We start from the raw sequence: 22,929 nt of genomic DNA, 5'->3' as shown, positions 1-22,929 counted from the left end.
GAATCATGACTGAACATTTCCACTTCTGTCCTTATGATGGAAGGTAGATCATTGGTGAAGCAGCTGAAGATTGTTGCGGTGAGGATATTACTCTGAAGAACTCCTACAGCTATGTCTGGGGACTGAACTAATTGATCTCTAATAACCATCATCCATCTTATTTTTAATTTTTTTTTAACTTCTTGTGGGATGTGGGCATCATTAGCTGACCAGTATTTATTGTCTGTTGCTGTTTACCCTGGACAAAGTGGGAATAAGTTGCCTTCTTGTACTGCTGCAGTCCGCGTGCTCAAGTTAGGCATTCCCAATGTCCTCAAACAGAGAATACCAGGATTTTGACCAATCGACAATGAAGGATTGGTGATATATTTCCATGTCAGAATGGTTTGTACTTGGAGGGGAATGTGCAGGTGATATTCCCATATATCTGCTGCCTTTGTCTTTCCAGATGGAAATGGTGATGTATTCAGAACGTGCTGTCTAAGAATCTTTGGGGAATTGCCATTAAGTGCATGGTATTCCTCCAATCACAGGGTATTTTCTTTGATTCCCATTGATTGCCGTTTTGTTTTGGCCTTTTAATGCCACACTGAATCAAATACTGCCTTGACTTCAAATCTCTTGTTCATGTTTAGACCAAGACTGCAGTGAGGTCAGAATCTAAGTTGTCCATCCAGAAACTGACCTGAGCATTTGTGAGCAAGTTATTGCTGAGAAAGGGCCACATGAAAACTCTATTGGTGATTTCTTGCACACCCTTTGCTGATCGCTCAGAATAGGCTAATAGGGCATTACTTGGCAGTATTGAATATGGCCTGCATTTTACTGACAAGACTTAGCCTGGGCAATTTTCCACATTGCTGAGTAGATGCTAATATTATTGCCACACTGGAAAAGCTTAGTCAGGAGCATGTCTGGAGTAGAAGTCTTCGACACTATTGCTGAAATGTTGTCAGGGCCAGTAACAATTACAATATTTAGTGCCTTCAGCCATCTTTTAAAAATCACATGCTGTAAATTGAATTGGCTGAAAACTGGCACCTCTGATGCTAGGGACCTCCAGAGCAAGTCAAGATGGATCACCCATTTGCCACATCAGGCTGAAAGTGGATGCACATATCTTAGCCTTGTCTTTTGCACTGATGTTCTGGACTGCCCAGGTTTTAGTTTAGGAGGGAAATAAAGCATGAATATGTCCTGTCCTTCAATACAATTTGTGGCATATGCTACCACGAGCTTTGTTACAGCTGGCTTATGATGTATGGACAACCATGAGATGCATGGGATTTTTGTCCCACACAAGCTCTATTCTATCTCTCCTCTTGTTGGTTACTTTCACTCCATGTCAGAAGGCAGAATATGAGTGATTGGATTGCTATTTGTTTGGATGATGTAAAACAAAGAATGCTGGAAATCTGAAGCAAAAACAGAAATTGCTGGAGAAGCTCAGTAAGTCTGGAAGCATAGAAAGCCAAGTTAATATTCAGGTCCAGTGACCCTTCTTCAGAACTTGAAGTTTTTGTTTGGATGATGTGGTCATTGCTGAATAGCTCGAGGTACTGAGTGTTGGATGTGAGGCTGGCACCATTGTTAGATGTTAGGTGTTATTATAATGATGGATAATGAAGTATTTATAAACTTTTTAGCTTTTAATTCTAATATGCGTTATTTTTAAAAGGAGTACTGCTATTGACGAATTGTGTCTGGCAAAGACCGGTGTGAAATTAATGGAATGTCATATATATAAATTTCCAGGGAAGCTTCAAATACTGAAAAGTTAACAAGAAGAGATAATGAGGGAGGCTGACTATCTTGTCCCATTTCAGTAGAAAACCACTTTGGGCAGACATTCTGATTTACCCCACAACCAGGCTCCATACTGCAGGAGGGATGAGTAGGATTGAATGCTGTTGTGTATATATTAGCCTGTGTTCAAGTATTAGCATGGCATGAAGCTTACAGTTCAAGAACTATTCACTAGTTACATTGTACTGCAGATAAAGGAAAGTGCTATCTCATGTTGCAAACTGCTGCAAAACAGTTAAAAAGGCATCAGGACACAGGAACTTCAATCTGCTTGGACAACCCAAGAATCTCTAAAACTACCTGTTCAGCTACCAATGTCAACACCACTGATAACACCACTGCAACAGCCACATTGTTCAACTATCCACTCTTCATGAACGCTCCAGAGACTAATCTGAAAATTTTTTTTTCACTTGTCTTTTTGGAAACACCTCTTATTTTTAATGTGTCTACTTATTTTGCTTTGTTAATTCTTCTTGTGCTTAGTAATTAACAACTCACTTTTTGTTAATTCATGAAAGCTTTCGTTAATTTGGATCTTTTTAAAACAAGTTCACTTGGTCTAGGAGAAAGATATACACAGGGAATGGATCTTTTCTCAGTTAACCTTGTTACAACCAGTAAAGAGCCATATTCATAGAGAAGGTAGCCAGTTCATCCCTCTCCGCTGAGGAGCTGAATAATTTGGAGTGTCCAATCTGGAACTGTAACATATTGGGAAACATTGCTCAGGATCTGGCTGTCACAGTGTGAGGTGGAACATCCATACATCAGATATGAGCCGAGGAGTGTTTCTAGGTGCAAGATGGGGCGGAGCACCAAGGAGATGCTGGCTTTATGATGGTAGGAGATGTGATGTGAAATACATTCTTTGAGATGGACCAACTGTGAGATCAGTTAGACCTCTAGTGACAAAAGTGTTTGAACTTTGTACTCTGCTTCAGGGAGTTCACCTTCCTGGCCATCTATTCCCATTCCGTTCTGAGGATACTCTTTGAGGGTTTGTAGTTCACGCACTAGGAAAACAAGGCTAAATAATTCTTCGTCTTTGGAATTGTTGATATCATATCAAATCCCAAAAGCATCTTTAAGCTGCTAATATATAATCCTATTAGTTAAATTATAATGACTGACATTATGCAGGGAAAACAAAACAAGCAAACAGGATGATCCCATAAAAATAAATCAGATAAATTAAAGTTGATTTCTTTTTAATGGTGTAGATTGAGATGGACCTATTAGCTGCTAAACTGAGAACAACAATTTCTACTCTAATTAACGTTAAATATAGGAAAAGCTATCTGAACTTGGATTATGCTTTTGTTTGAAAGATGGCTGTGCTGACAATATTCAGTGTTTACATGCCAGCGTATAGCAAGGACCTAACATTGCAATCTATTGCCTTTCTCTAGCTATTTTATTTAGGTCATCCATTAAAAAAAATCATTTCTATAGGCAAACTTGTACTTCCAATGGACTGAAACTTGACCTTAATCACATAATATGTTAGATTGGATAGCTGCATAACAAACAATGAACTTTTTGTTAGAAAGGGTATTGGATCAGAAGCTCAGTATTGGGTAAAATAGAAAACAGTGTTGAAAATGTGTTGCTGGAAAAGCGCAGCAGGTCAGGCAGCATCCAAGGAACAGGAGAATCGACGTTTCGGGCATAAGTCCTTCTTCAGGGCTTATGCCCGAAAATAGAAAACAAACTGTTTCAGCCTGAGATAGGAGGGGAGGCAGCTACCAAATGGAATTTATAATGGAGTTCAAAGACAATGGCTATACTCTTCCCAATGTTTTCTTGAAGGAAATTAAATATAGAAACATTCTCTATGTTTGAAACTGACACATTAATTGACAAGGGAGCAAGCTTTGTGTCACAGATAGTTTTTGTAAACAACTGTTATCTGCATTTTTGGATAAGTCATGGCTGAAGGTCACCTAACATGCAAATATTCATGAAAACAGATGGACACAGTTAAATTTGTACTGTTGGATAGTTTCCAATATAGTTAACATCAGGGTCAGCTAAATATTTTGGAACATTTGTTGAGTGACTTTGTTGGGAGGTTTTCTTGAATACGATTGCCTGCTTGTGAGAAAATGATGAGAAGATAAGAGCTGAGTCAAAGAAAGCAGCCAGGCTTTAGGTGATAAGCTTTGTTTCACAGTCACAATGAATAACTGTGTTGGGAATTGTTTGAAAATGTTCGTGTGTTCTAATTAGATAGGCAGACATGCTGCTGTGAAGCTCATTTATTCATTCAGGCTTGGTGCAGCAAGTGAAAATAGGAATCATTGAAATCGTGTATTAATTTTGATAAATCTGATATTCCTTTTGGATTGTTAGATATGCTACTGAACTCTATGGCACTAATGTTAATTCCTTGGTGTGGTTGATACAGATGGGACTAAGGAGAATAGCTAACAGTTCATCCCTTTGCAGTGTGATGATGCCTAAGAGATATTAACTCCCCAGTCTCATCAGCCAAGACTCCTCCTCCCTCCCACCTGAACCTCAGCTAGTGCTAGGCAGTGTCAAGAACAAAGAAATAATTGCTGGGGACAATATCCCTGGTGTTCATTTAAATAGTAGGAAACAAAGGTAGAAGCAGAGACCAGTATCAACTTCCTTTTAAAAGTTTTCTGATTGAATCTTGAGAATTCCTGCTCCTCCTAATTTAATGGTTAAAAATAATTTTCCTAACTTTCTGTGTCTGTAACTCTGGATTCTTGTGTGATGGCCTGATGGGAAGTCATTGCAGCTTCTGGGTTGTCATCAAATCCTGATCTGCTTATCTAAAGGGGACCTCACTACCTTCTGCTGGTTGTCCAAATGCATCTATCTGAAAGGATGACAGCGGCATTGAAGAAGATAATTCATAATTTTAGCCATTTTAACTGGCCATCCACCCAGCTATGAGTGGGTGCACAGAATTAAGTTCTGATGCAGAAACTGACCTAATACAGAAACCATTTTAAACAGCCAGAGTTTAATTTACATTATAAAAAAGCCAGGACTCCCAAATTTCCCAAATGGCTTGAAAAGAAGCAACCACCTCACTAAACTGACCCTATAATTCATACACATAATTTGACTGATATGGAAATCATCAAGTTTATTAAATAGCTTCTAACTCATTCAAAAGCATGTATTATTCTATATAACCCAGCAATTATATTCTAGCCTGTAACTAACTGTCAAATAAAAAAGGTCCATTTATTAAGAATTTTGAATTGCAATTATACAAAGTGATTGCAAGTAGTAAAATGTAGATTATAAAAGAATCAGAACAAAGTTTAGTTATAACAACTTCAGAGTACATTTTTCACTAACACATACTTCAGCGTTATTATGAACCAGAATGGAATTTAGTCTGCAGAATTAAGGAAGTATTTTTCCTTAGTAAGCTTCTTATTGTGAATTCAGCAAGTAGATTCTCTCATGAAATTATACTCCAAGTGAGTCAACTCAGAATTAGAAGCTGGTGCTTAAGTCTCCATTTGTCAGACTAAACTGAAGTTGAGCTTGAAGCCCACATCATCTGTGATCACAATGCCACTACTGGATATGGAGAAAACAATGGGAGTTATTAACTCTCATGCACCATTGCTAGCCAGTTATTCAAAGGTGAGGTTTGAAGTCTTATAACATTTTTGGAAACACCATTTTGTGTCTAACGTGGACAGCAAGGCAGCAGCAGTTCTCACAATAAGTCATTGAGTTGCTGAAAGTGTTCCAGTGAGCTGCCTATAGGATTGCTATTGCAATGGGAGCACCTGATTTGCTTCAGAGACAACTTTGCTCACACCTCAATGTAAATTAAATGGAGTAAGTGGTTCAGGTCAATTTTAACTTGACCCACTCAATGGGGATTAGTTGGATCAGAAGTTAAAATTGAAAAGATGACTTTTTACCTATATTTCCTCTGAATCTTTGAATTTTGCCATCATTCATTTTCTGTGCAGGAAATGAAGGCATCTGCTTTAGAATCTTGTAGTTGGATACTCCTCTGGGCCCCACAAAGACTGTGTCGACCCCATTCCCCAAAATAGCCCCTTTTTTTAACCATACGTTCCTTAGTGACACCTTTCCCACATCCAGGGCTGGTAGCCACGAGCTGTCTGAAACATAGCAGCATGACAAGTTATTTCAGATTACTTCACACACATTCCAGTTAGGAAGTTGGCTCCTAATATGTTAATGAACCCAGTGGGGAGGGGAATGGGGGTGGGAATCTATTTGAAGCCAGCAGGTTTCTACTGGAAAACTGCTGGTGATTAAAATGACTGCCATGCATTCTGAGGTGTGATAAAGAACCATATTCTAACATGACTCCAAATAATTAAGACTGTGAGGAAATCATTTGTCTGTTGCATGGCAATACCACTGTGCTAAATAGCATATGTTCAGCCTACGTTTATCAGCTCAAAATAAGCATCTATGTAGGATTGAATTATTTCTCAATGATTTATAATTTTAAGTTGATTAAGCAGGTGGGGAACTAAATTATATTTTGTTTACTTAGGAGTAGTTGTAGACAGTTTCCATTTGAAGAAAGCCAGATGGCCCAGGTGAAAAGAAAAATCATGGGTTTATGATTGTATTTAAGAGTCAGGTTAATATGAACTTATGCTAACAAAGGTGAGAATGTTTAGAGGTAAATACCTTTAACTCAAGAAAATATCATGTTAAAATGGTTTAGATTAAAATATGTAACAAGTCTTGGAGATTTGGAGAACAAAGAAGCCTATATGTCCTTTACAGAATAATGTCAGTGAATTTGTTGTAAGCATTAAAGTTGTGGCATCACATATGGTTCTTTTCATTGAAGGATATTGATGGTCTTCCAGAACATTCCGATGTATCCATTGGGGCGATAATTGATCAGTAGCAGGTAATCTTCCAGCAAGAGGGCAGTGGAATAGGGCTAGTGAGCCCATGCCTCATCCCCTGTTTTTTGTTTCCTCTTCTCTCTTCTCTCATTTGTTTCTCTTTCATTTTATTTTACTTACCTCTTGGTGAAGAGCTTGTTTGCAGCAATGGTATTGACAGTCGTGAGTGGGCCCACCAATATAGACTTGAGTAGGCCCAGCAGTGCGGACTTGTAACTGCTACTGTGTAGGTGTGTTTGAGTTAGATTAGATTAGATTAGATTCCCTGCAGTGTGGAAACAGGCCCTTCGACCCAACAAGTCCACACTGACCCTCTGAAGAGTAACCCACCCAGACCCATTTCCCTCTGACTAATGCACCTAACACTACGGGCAATTTAGCATGGCCAATCTACCTGACCTGCACATCTTTGGACTGTGGGAGGAAACTGGAGCACGTGGAGGAAACACGCAAACACAGGGAGGCTGTGCAAACTCCACACAGATAGTTGCCTGAGGCTGGAATCAAATGCGGGTCCCTTGCACTGTGAGGCTGCAGTGCTAACCACTGAGCCACCAATTCCCAATGGTGTCTACATCTGCTTCCAGTGCAGATTCATGGAGATGGTGGCAGAGGTAGGTTTGGGCCCAATCCAAGAGCTGGCAGTATCAGCAGCGGATGCATCAACAAGGTGGGCTCAAAGCACACTCATAGTGGCTTTGGAGTTCAGTTTGGGCCAGTTTGGTACCAGACAGCATCGGTGGCATCTGCATTGATGAGATCTAGCAAGGATTCATTATGGTGAGGGCATCAGTGGAGGTAAGATGGCGCAGAAGACTGGCAACATTTTTTTTCCAGCAGCAGCTTGGAAGGATTGTAAAGTTAGACACTTCCTTTATTTCTTTACTTTTCTGCTGTTATGTTCTATGTTTTGGTTTATTTTTCTGAGTTTTAAGATGGCGCCAGAATGGTGACACTATACAACACTTTTCATGACATTTTGTAACAAAATGCATGTGACAATAAATAAATAAATCAAACACATTTTGTTCACCAGCCCATAAAATTATTCATTGGTGCTGCCTTATCTTGGTGAGGCAGCACCAATGAACAATTTTATGTGGACGTGCTGTCAATAAGCTGATTTTTAACTTTAAAGGACACAATCAGGAATTGGGCAGACATTACTTAACTTATGCAAGATTAACTATAAGCTGTTCATGCATCAATCAGTCAGGGCTGAGAATGTCTTTGATCAGACACTGAGTGTTAGTGGATAACAGGGGTTAAGACATAATGATTATTAGTGATTCTTAGGTGTCGAAGAAAGAAGAATGAATATAGAAGACAAATGTCACCCAACAGAAAAGAAGAAAAGGACTGTGTCTAGTCAGCTAGTGTCACAAACGGATATCTGGATCATATGATCCAACTGGATCATAAAAATGTAAGAAAATAAGAAATAGGAACAGGAGCAGGCCATTTGGCCCATTAGGGCCTACTCCTCAATTCCACAAGATCATTGCTGACCTGGCCCAGACTTAACTTCTCTTTTGTACCAGTCCATAGCCGTCAATTCACTGATACTTCAAAAAGTTCACGAAAACCCCTTTAAACATTTGCTTAATTCAATATGCTCAGACTCTTATTTTCGTATCACAAGGTCTCAATAAATTTGTTTGCAGATGGACTTCTCTGATGTGGAGGATATAACAAGGAGAACAAAATTTAATAATGCTTGCTGAAGGAACTTGTAAATGTTTCAGCATTGTCATTTGCACTCAGATGCCGTGTGCTATCACTAATTGTGAAAAGGGATGTTCCTACAGCTTCCAATTCCCACCAGTTGTTTAATTGCCCACCACTATTATGACAGGATATGACAACACTGCAGAGCTGACAGACTCAGACCTTTAAGGCACTGTCTGAGCTGAGATGTCACCTTTTTTAAATAAAACCTTAACTTATCTTGAAAATGTGACTTAAAAGAAGTTCTGGAATTTACATATTAATGAACCAAAACCCGTAACCCATTCTAAAAGATGAAAGGTTTGTTAAATATATCATTTCAGATGCGTAATCTTTTGCTATAAATTCTGTGTCATATGGTCCTACTCCACAACCACTTGATGAAGGAGCAGCACTCCGAAAGCTAGTGCTTCCAAATAAACCTGTTGGACGATAACCTGGTGTTGTGTGATTTTTAATTTTGTCCAGTTTTTGTGGGATGCCCTATTTCTGATTACAACTTACTGCTTTTTGCTTTTGAACGTGTGTTGCTGCTGGGTATCATGGGTGAGTTGAGACTGTCCTGAATATCAAAATAGCATTTGACTGAGAGTGGGGAGTCCAAGCAAAATTAAAGTTAATGAAAAATGGGAGTAAATGGCTTGAAGTAAAATTTTGCACGAAGGATGTTGGATGTGAATGGTGGAGCTCAATCATTTCAGTCCCCATGCATCACAACAGGTGTTCCTCAGGATTATGTTTTAAGCCAAAACATTAATGATCTTCCACAAATCATAATGCCAGAAGTTGAAATAGATTGAATGTCAGCCATAACATTTGGATTAAAAGAGTGCCAGCAATGAATGTTTCCAGCAAAAAGGAGTCTAATACCAATTGACATCACATTCCATTACCATTGCTAAAATCTCCAACTTCAACATCCTTGAGGTAACCATTGACAAGAAACTTAACAGGAGTAGCCCTATAAATATGACACCAAAATTGGAGGTGTAGTGGACAGCGAAGTAGGTTACCTCAGATTACAACGGGATCATGATCAGATGGGCCAATGGGCTGAGAGGTGGCAGATGGAGTTTAATTTAGATAAATGTGAGGTGCTGCATTTTGCGAAAGCAAGTTCCAGCAGGATGTATACATTTAGAGAGTGTTGCTGAACAAAGAGACATTGGAGTGCAGGTTCATAGCTCCTTGAAAGTGGAGTCGCAGGTCGATAGTATAGTGAAAAAGGTGTTTTGGTATGCTTTCCTTTATTGGTCAGAGTATTGAGTACAGGACTTGGGAGATCATGTTGTACAGGACATTGGTTAGGCCACTGTTGGAATATTGCATGCAATTCTGTTCTCCTTTCTATCGGAAAGATGTTGTGAAACTTGAAAGGGTTCAGAAAAGGTTTGCAAGGATGTTGCCAGGGTTGGAGGATTTGAGCTATAGAAAGAGGTTGAATAGGCTGGGGCTGTTTTCCCTGGAGCATCAGAGGCTGAGGGGTGACCTTATAGAGGGTTATAAAATCATGAGGGGCATGGATAGGGTAAATAGGCAAAGTCATCTCCCTGGGGTGGGGGAGTCCAGAACTAAAGGGCATAGGTTTAGGGTGAGAGGGGAAAATATATAAAAGAGACCTAAGGAGGAACTTTTTCACACAGAGGCTGGTATATGTATGGAATGAGCTGCCAGAGGAAGTGATGGAGGCTAGTACAATTGCAACATTTAAAAGGTATCTGGATGGGTATATGAATAGGAAGGGTTTGGAGGGACATGGGCCGGTGCTGGCAGGTGGAACTAGATTGGGTTGGAATATCCATGGATGAGTTGGACTGAAGGGTATGTTTCCGTGCTCTACATTTCTATGACTCTATGACTAAATATCATAAGAGCAGGCTAGGATTAACAGTTCTGCAATGAATAATTTTCTTCTTAACATGGTCTGCCCACCATGTAGAAGGCACAATTAAGTTAGGAGTACAACTTCAATGACAATGAAGATGTTTGTCACTATCAGGACAAAACAACCTTCTTGATTTACACCCTAGCCACCTGTATGGACCAGGACAGACCCCCTCAAAACATTTCAAGAAAGTAGATCGGACCCTAACTTTGCTAGTTGTTTTAAACGGGTGTTAAGTGGATATTCCAGGAGTGATGCAGCTGGGTCAATCACTTAGTTTTAAACAAAACAGATTTTATTTGCAAGATTACCGAATTAAACATAAACAAGAAAACAGAATACTGAATAACTTAACCTATCTGAAAACCCAACAGATTATCCCAATTTAATGATGCTGTTCTACTACTTGCAACAATCCCCATATACACACTTTGGCAAAAAAGGAAAAAATAAAAACACAAGGTCTTACTGGAGAGATGTCAGAGAGATGGCAGAGAGATTCAGCATGGAACTTCTACCATGTAGCTGTTTCTTTGACTAGCAGCTTCAAAACTGACTGACTGCTTGCTCTGAATGGCCAGACTGCTAAAAACCAAAACAGACCAGGGAAAATGTGAGCTGAAAGAACTGGCCACTCTCCTTTCATTACACAAGTGATGTTTTTAAAACCTGAAAGCCTTTTTCCTGAGGCAGTGTCTGTTAGCTGAAATCAAATTAGTCCTGAAACCGATAAAAAAGCAGATCTCCCGGAGTCTCGGTGTTTACAACTCCTCTGCAAAAATACCCAAGAACAACACAACCTTGTTAAAGGAGCAGCATCATCACACACCTCACTAAATTTTCATTTCCTCCACCATTGACTCCCAGTGGCAGCAGTGTGTATTATCTACAAAGTGCACTGAACTCACTCACTAAAGCTCTTTCAATAGTATCCTCCAAATTATACCTCTGAAACCTGGAAGGTCATGGACAGCAGACATAAGGGATTGTTATTACCTTCAAATCTCCCTCCAAATGACTGACCATGTTAAGTTTAAATTTATCACATTCAGCTTTTTTTTTGCTGATTCTAAATCCTGAAGCTGTCCTCCCTAATGTCGCATGAACTGCAAAACAGCCTTAAAGAGGCTGACCATCATCTTCTCTAGGCAATTAAGCAGAAGTGATAAATGTGACTCTGCTAGCAATGCGTACATGATATGAATATAGATGGCTTTTCTTTTAAATTAAAAATCCATTTTTGTTAAGAAAGGGAAAATTCTAATTCCCATTGTTATAGGTAAAGTCCCACTCTCTCATTAGAGGGAGACACATAACTGGTGGTGAGTTTACCTTGAGGATTATGACACCTCACACCAGGTGTGGGGTTGAGAAGTAGAGATCTTGGTAACCACATCTGGTATGGGAATTCAATCCCCATCATTGGTGTCATTCAGCATTAACAAAACCAGCTGTCCAGCCAATTGAGCTAACTGAGCTGACTGATACCCAGCTTTCTTGTCATATTTAATTATTCCTAATTGGCACCTATTATTATAGACAACTGTTTAATCTAACTCATCATAATCAAGGTCATGAGGCAACTATATATAATTCTTTAATAGCGAAATTGAAGTTTGTTGAAGATATAAGACAGATTATTACATTTTTTAATGTGAGGTGTGAAATGATTCAGCCAAATTTATGCAAAGCCTCGATGGAACTGTAATTAGCATACTATGGGAAGTTTTGGACACCTCATTAGAGAAAAGACATCAAAGCCACAGTAAGAATAAAGTTCAGATTCACTGGGGTGTCATCAGGGATGAGAAATTGTTGTTTTTAGGAATGTTCTGAGATATTGGGACTGTATCTTCTAGCGAAAGAAGGTGTGAAAAAAGTTCTAAAAATATCATAATGAGCTTTGCTAGGGTGAAGAGAACATTCTTGTGGGGTGATCATTGTTTAGGCCTGTTTTCATGCAAGGGGATTGTGATAGATGAGCATCAGCACTTGGTGTTGTTTGTGTAGGCAATATGCAGACTTTGCATTCCTTCTTAATCTGAATGATTTCAACATGTAGCCTAGTGCAGAACACACTGCTGACTGATTCACACTGAAGAGAGAGAGCCCAGCACCATCCATGGCTCATGCAAGTTTCAGCTAAGCTTTTTATTTGAAAACTGCTGACCCTTCTTAAAAGGGAACTGCACTGATTGTACAGAAGTGAGTGCAAGTTGTTTGTCAAAAAGACTTGGAGGAAGCAAAAAAACACAGCAGATGGAGCAACAGACGTGAGAGAACTCTCATGGGTTTTCTGATGAAGCATTGGAGACATTAATACATGGGATGGAATGGAAGCAATGGCTGTGCTATTTCATAGCCAGATCAGACAGGCACTATACCTGTCAGATAGTGACATGAAATCATGACAAGCAATGTTTGTTATGCCTCACTGGGGTAATATGCTGAAAAACAATTAGAACCTTCACTTTTCCAGTCTTTGGTACACTTGTCCTGTCCTATAGTATGTCATACGTAAGTAAGTCTTGCATTTGCAAACTTTTTTTGCTAAATTTATTACTAAGACAACCAAAAGGTTGGTTAAACACTTGTCTTGCATGCTTTTCCCATGTGCTTTTAGAAATTATGAAATTTTTAAATAAACTCCACAGCTATAGACCTCAGCAATGATGTGATTCATTAGCCTTTAGAATTTAAGTTGAGGCATTCTTTAACTCAAATAGCATCACTTACCACTGGCATAACCTGTACATTGTGACAAATATGGGTAACTCTTTGGTCGTAGAACATAGAACAATATAGCGCAAAACAGGCCCTTCAGCCCTCGATGTTGCGTCGACCTGTGAACTATTCTCAGCTTGTCCCTCTACACTATCCCAAAATCATCCATGTGCTTATCTAAGGATTGTTTAAATCTCCCTAATGTGGCTGAGTTGACTACATTAATAGGTAGGGTATTCCATGCCCTTACCACTCTCTGCATAAAGAACCTGCCTCTGACATCTGTCTCAAATCTATCACCCCTCAATTTGTAGTTATGCCCTCTCGTACAAGCTGACATCATCATCCTAGGAAAAGGTCTTTCACTGCCTACCCTATGTAATCTGCCGATCATCTAGTATGTCTCTATCAAATCCCCTCTTAGCCTTCTTCTTTCCAATGAGAACAGACCCAAATCTCTCAGCCTTTCCTCATAAGACCTTCCCTCCAGACCAGGCAACATCCTGGTAAATCTCCTCTGCACCTTTTCCAATGCTTCCACATCCTTCCTGTAATGGGGCGACCAGAACTGTACACAATATTCCAAGTGTGGCCGCACCAGCATTTTGTACAGTTACAGCATGATATTGCGGTTCTGGAATTCAATCCTTTTACCAATAAAACCTAACACACCGTATGCCTTCTTGACAGCACTATCCACCTGAGTGGCAACTTTCAGAGATCTATGCACATGGACTCCAAGATCCCTCTGCACATCCACATTACACCTTGATAGTTATGGCACATACAATTGATCAGTCTTAGAAAGGAGTGAGACACTACCAATCCCTAGCGCAGCAGTTTTCTAACTGTGGCTTAAACATTCAGATCCAAGCAAAATACTGCAGATGCTGGAAATCTGAAACAAGAACAGAAAATAATGAAAAGCTCAGCTGGCTTGGCAGCATCTGTGAAGAGAGAGATAGCGTTAACATTTTAAGTTTTGAATGTATCAGAGCTGAAGAAGTTCTGAAGAGGAATCATATCAGATTGAAGTGTTAATGCTATTTCCCTCTTCACAGGAATTTTTCCAATGATTTCTATTTCTATTTCTAACTGTATTATTCAGTATAAATCTATTTGCATGACTGCATTTAGCTTTCTGTAGCCTGTATAGTTGGTCAGCTGTAGAGTTGATCAATCTTGTTTAGGAACTAACACAATTAGTGAACTTCAGTTGCTTTGAAAATCAAGTGATTTTCCAGTACATTTTAAAACTTTGAGCTTTGCCTGAGCTTGTTCAACTGGGCTTCACCAGTAAAGATTTGTTTTTTATCAGTACTGACTGGCTCATGTATCTCATGGATTACCTTAAACTTTCCAAGTAGACTTACAAGATATTCCCTTTGTCCTTTATCTAAATATGAGAACACAAGTCTAGCTGTCCTAGTATTTCCGTATTGGCTAATGAAATTATAGGAGGGATGCTTTGAGAACTGTTTATAATTCTTTCTACTCACTCTTATTGTCTCTGTCATCTTCCATGACTCTTACTATCTGACACAATTATCTCTCCTTATCCCCTTCCCTGTGATGATACTGCTTCAATATGTTTATGCAATATAACCAATTCTTCTTCCTATGAGCAGGAGTGTTTCCCGGATAAATCATTTTGCCAACATCCTTAACTATTTTGTATGATTCACTGAATTTCACTTTCACAGGTTCACCTCACAAAGGTAACAATACCAATACTTCTTCTTCCACTGGAAACATTTCAGTTACTGAATATTTATCTACCCATTCTTTCATTTCCACTTGCAAAGACTTCAAATGCACTTCTGCTATACTATATGGTGTGAGGCCTCCCAGAAGCATGGACACATCACCTAACGTTGAGGACTTATCTTTTTGGTTCAAGAACATTTCCCTAATCAACTTGAATAGACCCCTAACCTTAAGGCCATAATTCAAATGGAATTAACCCATTAGTTTAATTTAGAGAATCTGTGGTAGGAAATATTAAGAAATCTAATTATTTTCCCAATCCTCGGAATATTTGTGACAGTATGCCTTAATCATGGTTTTGGGAGTCTGATGATATTTCTCTAAAGTTCCTGGCATTTGTGGATAATATGGAATTCACTTCAACCCCAGTTGTTAATGAATACCTCAAAAACTTCAAACATAAAGTTAGAATCCTGATCAGGCTCTACCTCAACTGAGTGACTCTAATGAGAAAAAAAAAGTTAACTTTCCCACCAGTACTTTAGCATTAATGAGCCTTAAAGGAGTAGCTTCAATAAATCAGGTTGATTTGATTTGATTTGATTTATTGTTGTCACATATAGCTGAGTACAGTGAAAACTTTTGTTTTGTGAGCATACAGGCAGATCATTACAAACAAGTACACACAGATTATAGGGTGCTTACACAGAGTGAGTCAAATAAGGTTACAGCCGTGCAGGAAGTGCATAAGAGCAAGGTCAACATTAGATTTGAAATTAGAGGTCCATTCAGCAAACTAATAAAAGCAGGGAAGAAGCTGTTCTTGAATCTGTTGACACATGTGTTCAAGCTTCTGTATCCTCTGCCTGAAGGAAGAGGTTAGAAGAGTGTTACTAGAATGGGAGGGATCTTTGATGATATGGGCGGCCTTTCTGCAGAAACAGGAGGTGTAAATGGAGTCCAGTGATGGGTTGTTGATTTTAGTGATAGTCTGGGCTATGTACATAACTTTCAGATGTTTTTCATGGTCCTGGGCAGCGCAGTTACCTTGTCAAACCATGATGTACTGAGATGGAATGGCTTTCTATAGTACATTTGTAAAAGTTGGTGAGGGTCCTTATGGATAGGCCAAATTTTCTAAGCCTCCTGAAGAAGAAAAGGCTTTTGTGGTGACTTCTTGCTTATCTCATCTACGTGGAATATCCAGGACAGATTGTTCATTATCATCACTCCTCAACTTGACGTTCTTGACTCTCTCCACCTCAGCTCCGTTGATATAGATAGAGGTGTTTCCTCCTCCTTTCTTGCTGAAGTTAATGATTAGTTCTTTTGTTTTTGTGACATTGAGAGAGAAGTTGTTATCATTACACCATGACACCAAGCACTCTATCTCCTTCCTATATTCTGACTCATCATTGTTTGATATCCGGCCTACAATGGTGGTGACAGTAGTGAATTAGAGATAGCGTTCACACGGAATTTGGCTACAGGGAGTTCAGCAGGTGGCTGAGTAAGCATTCTTGTTGGGCATTAGTGTTGAGGATTATAGTGAAGGAGGTGCTGTTGTCTATCTTCACTGACTTCAGTCTGTGAGTCAGGAAGCTGATGATCCTGTTGCAGACGATGGAGCCAAGACCTAGGTATTAGATTCTTGAGATTAGTTTGGTTGGGATTATAGTGTTGAAGGTGGAAGTGTGGTCGATGAGTAAGAGACTGATGTAAATATACATCCATAACATAGGTTATATCTATAATTGTAAGGATATACCTGTGTCCTGCTTTTATTTTAGTAATAGTCCTACACAACCTGCTAACACTCGACTGAATTTTTAAATTAAAAAGTGTTAGTTTAATTCATGTTGAGGTTTTCTTATGACCTGACATGTATGACATATTTTACAGAACAATATTATGTCTTTATGAAATCTTGGCCAACAACATACCTGTTTATTGATGCTTGAATTCTCCATATTCCTGCCATAGAAGTTTCATGCACTATTCACAGTATTTGTTTTTGATATCTGGGCAGTACAACTATTTGATGAAGAACCATTCATTCTTCATCTACAGGATTGTGAGGGTGTCTTTATTTCCATTTCGGAACTTTATTTGAATACAATAGCGCTCTGGAACTCCTTCAGCTTCAACTTAAATGTGGACTGTCTGTGCTAACTTATTTAACTCTGGAACTGCATCCTGATCCTGAATCTTTTTTTCATTGTCTTCATTATGAAATAGAGTTTGAGCTATGCTAACATCTGCTACATTATTACTGTGCCCTCTGGTGATGGACATTGGTTAAGTGTTGGATTAGTGGTGCTGGAAGAGCACAGCAGTTCAGGCAGCATCCAAGTAGCTTCAAAATCGACGTTTCGGGCAAAAGCCCTTCATCAGGAATTGGTTAAGTGTTGCTCTGGTCACTACATGATAGAAAAATACCCAGAATTTCTTTCATCTGTCTCTTTAGCCTCAACTGGATTTTCAATGACTTAAAATGAGGTTTCAGCTTTCACTCAAACCAAATCATTCCCCAGAAGTAAATCCACTTAATTTACAGCTGATTTCTTAATTACCCAGATTACCGCTGGTCCAGACAACAAGTCACTTTGCAATCAGACTTTGTACAATGGGTCTCGGATACACTTTCCACCTATACCACTTACTAATACTTGAAGTTTCATTTTACTCTCTGGAGAGAAAACCAAATCCTTCTCCAGCTACAGAGTTTGAGTAGTCTCTATGTTCTTAATATTGTTATAGGCTTGAATGGATGAACCATGAAACTATTGTCAATTGCCATTAAAACCCATCTGGTTCATTGTAATTCTTTAGAGAAGATCTCTGCTATTTTTACCTGATCTGGCCTATATTTTTCTTCTTGTTCATTTATGGAATGTGGGTGTCACTGGCCAAGCCAGCATTTGTTGCCCATGCTAAGTACCCAGAAAGCAGTTAAGAGTCAACCACTTTGCTGTGGGTCTGGAGTCACATATAGGCCCAGACCAGGTGGGATGGCAATTTCCTTCCTAAAGGATATTAGTGAACTAGATTTTTTTTTCAGACAATCAGCAATGGATTCATGGGCATCATTAGACACTCAATTCCAGATTTTTACTGTATTCAAATTCTGCCATCTGGCGTTTGTGTGACTACACATCCAGAGCAATGTGGTTGTCTCTTGTCTGCCCTCTGGGCGATTAGAGATGGGCATTAAATGCTGGTCTATTCACTGAACCTACAATCAGTGAATGAATTTAAAAAAAGAAAATCATGCATTTGAATTTAAGATTTGAATAGGCCCCTGTGCAAATATCATACCTTTGCACACTTTACAAGAGTTACACAATATGATGCACTCCACACATCATAGTTGGACTATAACTTAGTATTGTGTGATTTTTAACTTTGTACTCCACACATCATAAGCTAATTGCTACAAAACACCTTTCATTGACAATATTCATCTCCAATATTAATACAGATCATTGGGATGAATACACAAATCCTTTGATGTCATGAATTAGTAAGACTTTCATTCATTAATCTTTTACCTTGCATGGGTCTAGATATTGTCATGTCTCATGAGGTGATAAACCCATTAGTCCAACTTCAACATTAAGTTTTTCTATGGTCTTCAATAGTCAATAGAACGTCTTGTTCCAAACAGCTGATTCTGAGCCATGTTGCAAGATTGTGACTTTTATTTTCCACATCCTAGGACATAAGTACATTCTGGTACTAATTCCCCATTTTTCTTTCTATGAGACAAATCAAAGATGCTTCTAGTGTACATTCATTATCATAGTCAGTCTGTTTAATTTCCTCAACCAATTGTTTTACAATGGCCCAGTGGACACTAGTGCATCCTTCCAAGGCACGAAGGAAACTGTGTTTAACATTTTACTTCTTCTTCTCACTACCCTCAATCTAATGGTCTTACAGAATGGATTGTTTGTGAGGCACAAGTGAAGATCATTAAATTAAAAATCACTTGTCAATATTTTTGATAGTTATGCTGAGTCTATACTCCTCAAGGCAATAATCACCCTCAAAGTTATCTCACATATTTGGGAAAAAGATTCATGCAGTCCTTGCCTCTCAGATTCGACTTATCCAACTACAGATGTATTGTTGGAAAGAATGGAGAGAATGGTACAAAAGCATGATTAATGAGCATACACATAGTTATTCCAACTTGAACCAAGACAAAGTATAATAATTTGAGATTTTTATATGGAAAAATGAGATCATGGCAAGATAATATGTAATTGTGTCAAGTTTAGATGATAAAAGTTACAGTGAGCCTTGGTGAAGTCCCATGAAGGAACAGGAGATACATCCAAAGTTCATGTGATTAATCACCTGTCATGCAATTTGATGACTTGGATACTGAAGGTATCATGCTAGACAACAACCATACATCTCCGACAAATTATACATATCTATCCATGATGATAGACAGTACACCACAGAATGAGGATATACTGTTCAGTCATGATAACTATAAAAGTCCAGATCTGGTTGCTTAAATATGCAGAGACAATTTGTCAATATGCATCCTTGTATACGTTATCAGAAAAAGGTTCCCATCTTTGAAAAGAAAGCAGAAGGCTATTGCATTATTACATAGATTTCAGACTAGAGAAGTAGTGTATACACTTAGATATCATCATAACATGTGACATTCTAGTATAAAGATGCACTTCACCTTTAGTCACACTCTCAGTTCAATGGAGTCAGTGTAACGTGCTCGGTTAGTCAGTTTACGTGCATGTAATATACAATAAAATGAGTAAACATCAGAACCCAGACAATAAGGTATAATCTGTGATACTATGGCAATGTAAATAGTTAGTGCTGTTAAATAACTTCAAGATATCTGTCTCAACAAGAAAAGAATTCTTTACAGTGTATGTCATATGAGCTGATATATAGGATAGCACTCAGACCATATAATCCTGGCAGAGGTGTTTGAACCAAGAAACAATATCAATTACTGCCTAAGGTGTTTGACTTGAAAGTGGAATGAGAATAAAATTGGAAGGTTGTATATCAGATCATCTCTCCAATATCTGTGCAGCTGTCAGGAAATAAACAGACATTTAGGCTAACTTTTGTAGAATCAGGAATGATTGAACCAAATAGAATCTCGAATGATTGAATAGAATGTATATGGAAATGAGAATTTGTGAGTGCTGTCACAAGACACTCCACCATATCCCTCCTGCAGCCAAGTGACAGTGTGGGCCCCAAACAAATGACAGGACACAGTCTCACAGTGGGAGGGCAGAGTGTCATTAATGGAGAGGGTTCTGAAGGGGAGTTCTATGGCAGGAATGCAATCTAGCCATATTGGAGTCTTGCCACTGAGCTGAACGATAGTGGCATTATATAGTTCCGGTCACCATATTTATGCATCTTTTCAGAGACTCAATGGGTGCTATAAACAAACACACACACACACACACACACACACACACACACACACACACACACACACACACACACGGGAATTCTCCCTACCACCTTTCTTAAATAGTGGCACCAAATAGTAGCCAGCATCCAGTCTTCCAGCATCTCACCTGTGGCTATTGATGATACAAATATCTTAGCAAGGTGCCCAGCAATCATTTCCCTAGCTTCTCACAGTTTTCTAGTACACTCGATCAGGTCATGGGGTTTTAACCATCTTTATGCATTTTAAGATGTCCAGCATCACGTCCTCTGTAATATGGACATTTTTCAAAATGTTGCTGTTTGGTGCTGCAGATATTCCTAACCAAACTATTCATATATGTTATGACACATATCTGGAGCAGGTTGGACTTGAACCAGAGCCTCCTAATTCAGAAGTATGGACACTATCAACCTGTTCAGGTATGTTCCAGGGCAAATCTCAGAGACCTAACTTTGCTGATATAACTTCCAATTTCATGACAAAGAGCTGAAGTGGAATATCAGGCCAAACTGTTCAAATCTTCGATTGGATTACAACTTTTAAATCTCTCCACTTATATGTTATTTGGTATTACTTATGTAGTGAAGATAGCTAACCATGTTCTTTTCTCATCACGTTGGTCATCTGTTCATTTTGGTTCGAGTTTACGCTAGTGCACTTTTCTGTTATGACTTTTGGTTTGTCTGTATTCTTAAAATACTACTAGAACTTCACTTCTATGTGAATAATCTGGCAGGACAGTATGTACAGTTGTTGCCTGAATACTAATGTTATAACTTCGACATCCTGGTGATTACCATTGACCAGCAATTTTATTGATCCAGCCATGTTAATGCTATGGCTACAATCACAGCTGACAGAGTAGGAATTCTGCATTGAGTAGCTCAACTCCTGATTCCCGAATGCCTGCCAGCCATCTGCAAGGCTTAAGTCAGAAGTGTAATGGAATACTCTTCACTTGCTTGCATCAGTGCAGCTGCAACAACATTCAAGAAACTCAACACTTATACTGGACAATGCAGCCCACTTGATTAGCACCCCATCTTAAACATCCACTCCCTTGACCAATATCATACAGTGGCAGCAGTATGTACCATATACAAAACAGATGATGGAAATTAACCTCGACTCATCAGCCCTGTCCAAACTCATGACCTCTATCACTAAGGACAGCAAATACATGGGAATGTGTCCAGCCACAATTTCCCCTCTAGGCCATACCAAATACTGATTTGCAACTATATCGCTGGGTATAGCATTCTGGAGCTCCCTCCCTTAGACTCACAAGGTTGCAATGGTTCAAGAAAGTGGCTTAATGCCATCTTCTCAATAGTAATTAGAGATGGAAAATAAATTCTAGCTTTTCCAGCGATTTTCAAATTCCATAAATGAATGTAAACTCATTCAGATTTTTTTTTTGTGCAGTTATTTTGATATTTAATTCTGAGCTTCTGCTGCTGATCCATTGCTCTGGCCATTGTTCATTGTCTGCACTCATCCATGCAATGTTGAATATCACAGTAGGCAAGCAGCAGAACGAGAGGACTGATGTGAACTGGGGCAGATCTAGATAAACTAACACGAGTGAAATGAGTGGAATAATTGAATGATTCTAAGTCCTTTTGAAATGCTAATACTCCAAATTAAGAGACAGACTGTTAAGAGCAGTTTATTTACAAACTGTGCCAATTTTGTATTTCTAGTAGATGTACTTCTTGGAAAAGAATTCTGGAAATGACAGACAATGCATGAGGGATTCCTCATCCCATCGATAATTTTCAGTCATCCATTATTTTGTGGAATAAATTTTCCGCTTGCACACTGAAAGCATAGAGTTATGCCGACTCGATGTGCATGTCAGGAAATTACATGTACTCAATGCATTACTTTCCATGCATTAAAATTAATGTTTAGAAAATCTGGGTTGCATGATTTCCCTACGTGCATTATTTGTGGGTGATGCTCTGCACCAGGAGTATGCAGATAGAACATTTCCCCTTTATATATATATCATCTGAACTTTTGAATTAGATTCCAGCTTGTATTTTACAGCTCAAGTCTGTTATATCATAGGTAGACTGACAAACTCTGTGATGAGGTTGCAGCCTGTAACTCCCATCTGGGTATCCACTACTTATGTAGGAGCCATTCAAACTCAATTAGATTCCAGCCCATAATTCACAACTGGGTATCTGTTATTCTATTCAAATTACATAAATTCCTCTCAGCTGCTTCATCCTGATTTGGCAGAGTAGAGAAAGAAAAGCCTGGAATGCAGACAAACTCGAAGGACTGACCTATGTCATCGATGAATCGTTAATTAGACGGTTCCAAGGCATTATGTGTTTGAGAATTTGTTTTTAACCGTACGGACTAGATATGTGCTTTATGTACAGAAATTCACATGGCAAACAAATTGAAGTGGTGAAGAAGTTATCAACTAGGATAAAATTAAGTTTGATTTTTTTTTTCACTTGTTTCTACCAGTACAGATTGTGTGATATGGAAAAGAAAGGGAAAGAGTCTCTTCAACACAACTCTGATGAATTCCCATGACCTTCTGAGAAGATATAAACAGAAGTATGCCGTTAAGCCCCTTGAGTTTGCTTCACCTTTCAAGTTGTTCATAGCTGGTCTGTACTGCAGCACCATTTAATGCCTTTGATCCAAATCCTTTGAAAACCTTACTTAATAAAAATCATTTGATATTTGTATTGAAA

This window comes from Chiloscyllium punctatum, chromosome 25, assembly GCF_047496795.1.
Source record: "Chiloscyllium punctatum isolate Juve2018m chromosome 25, sChiPun1.3, whole genome shotgun sequence".
Classification (NCBI taxonomy): domain Eukaryota; kingdom Metazoa; phylum Chordata; class Chondrichthyes; order Orectolobiformes; family Hemiscylliidae; genus Chiloscyllium; species Chiloscyllium punctatum.
This window is presented reverse-complemented; position numbering follows the sequence as displayed.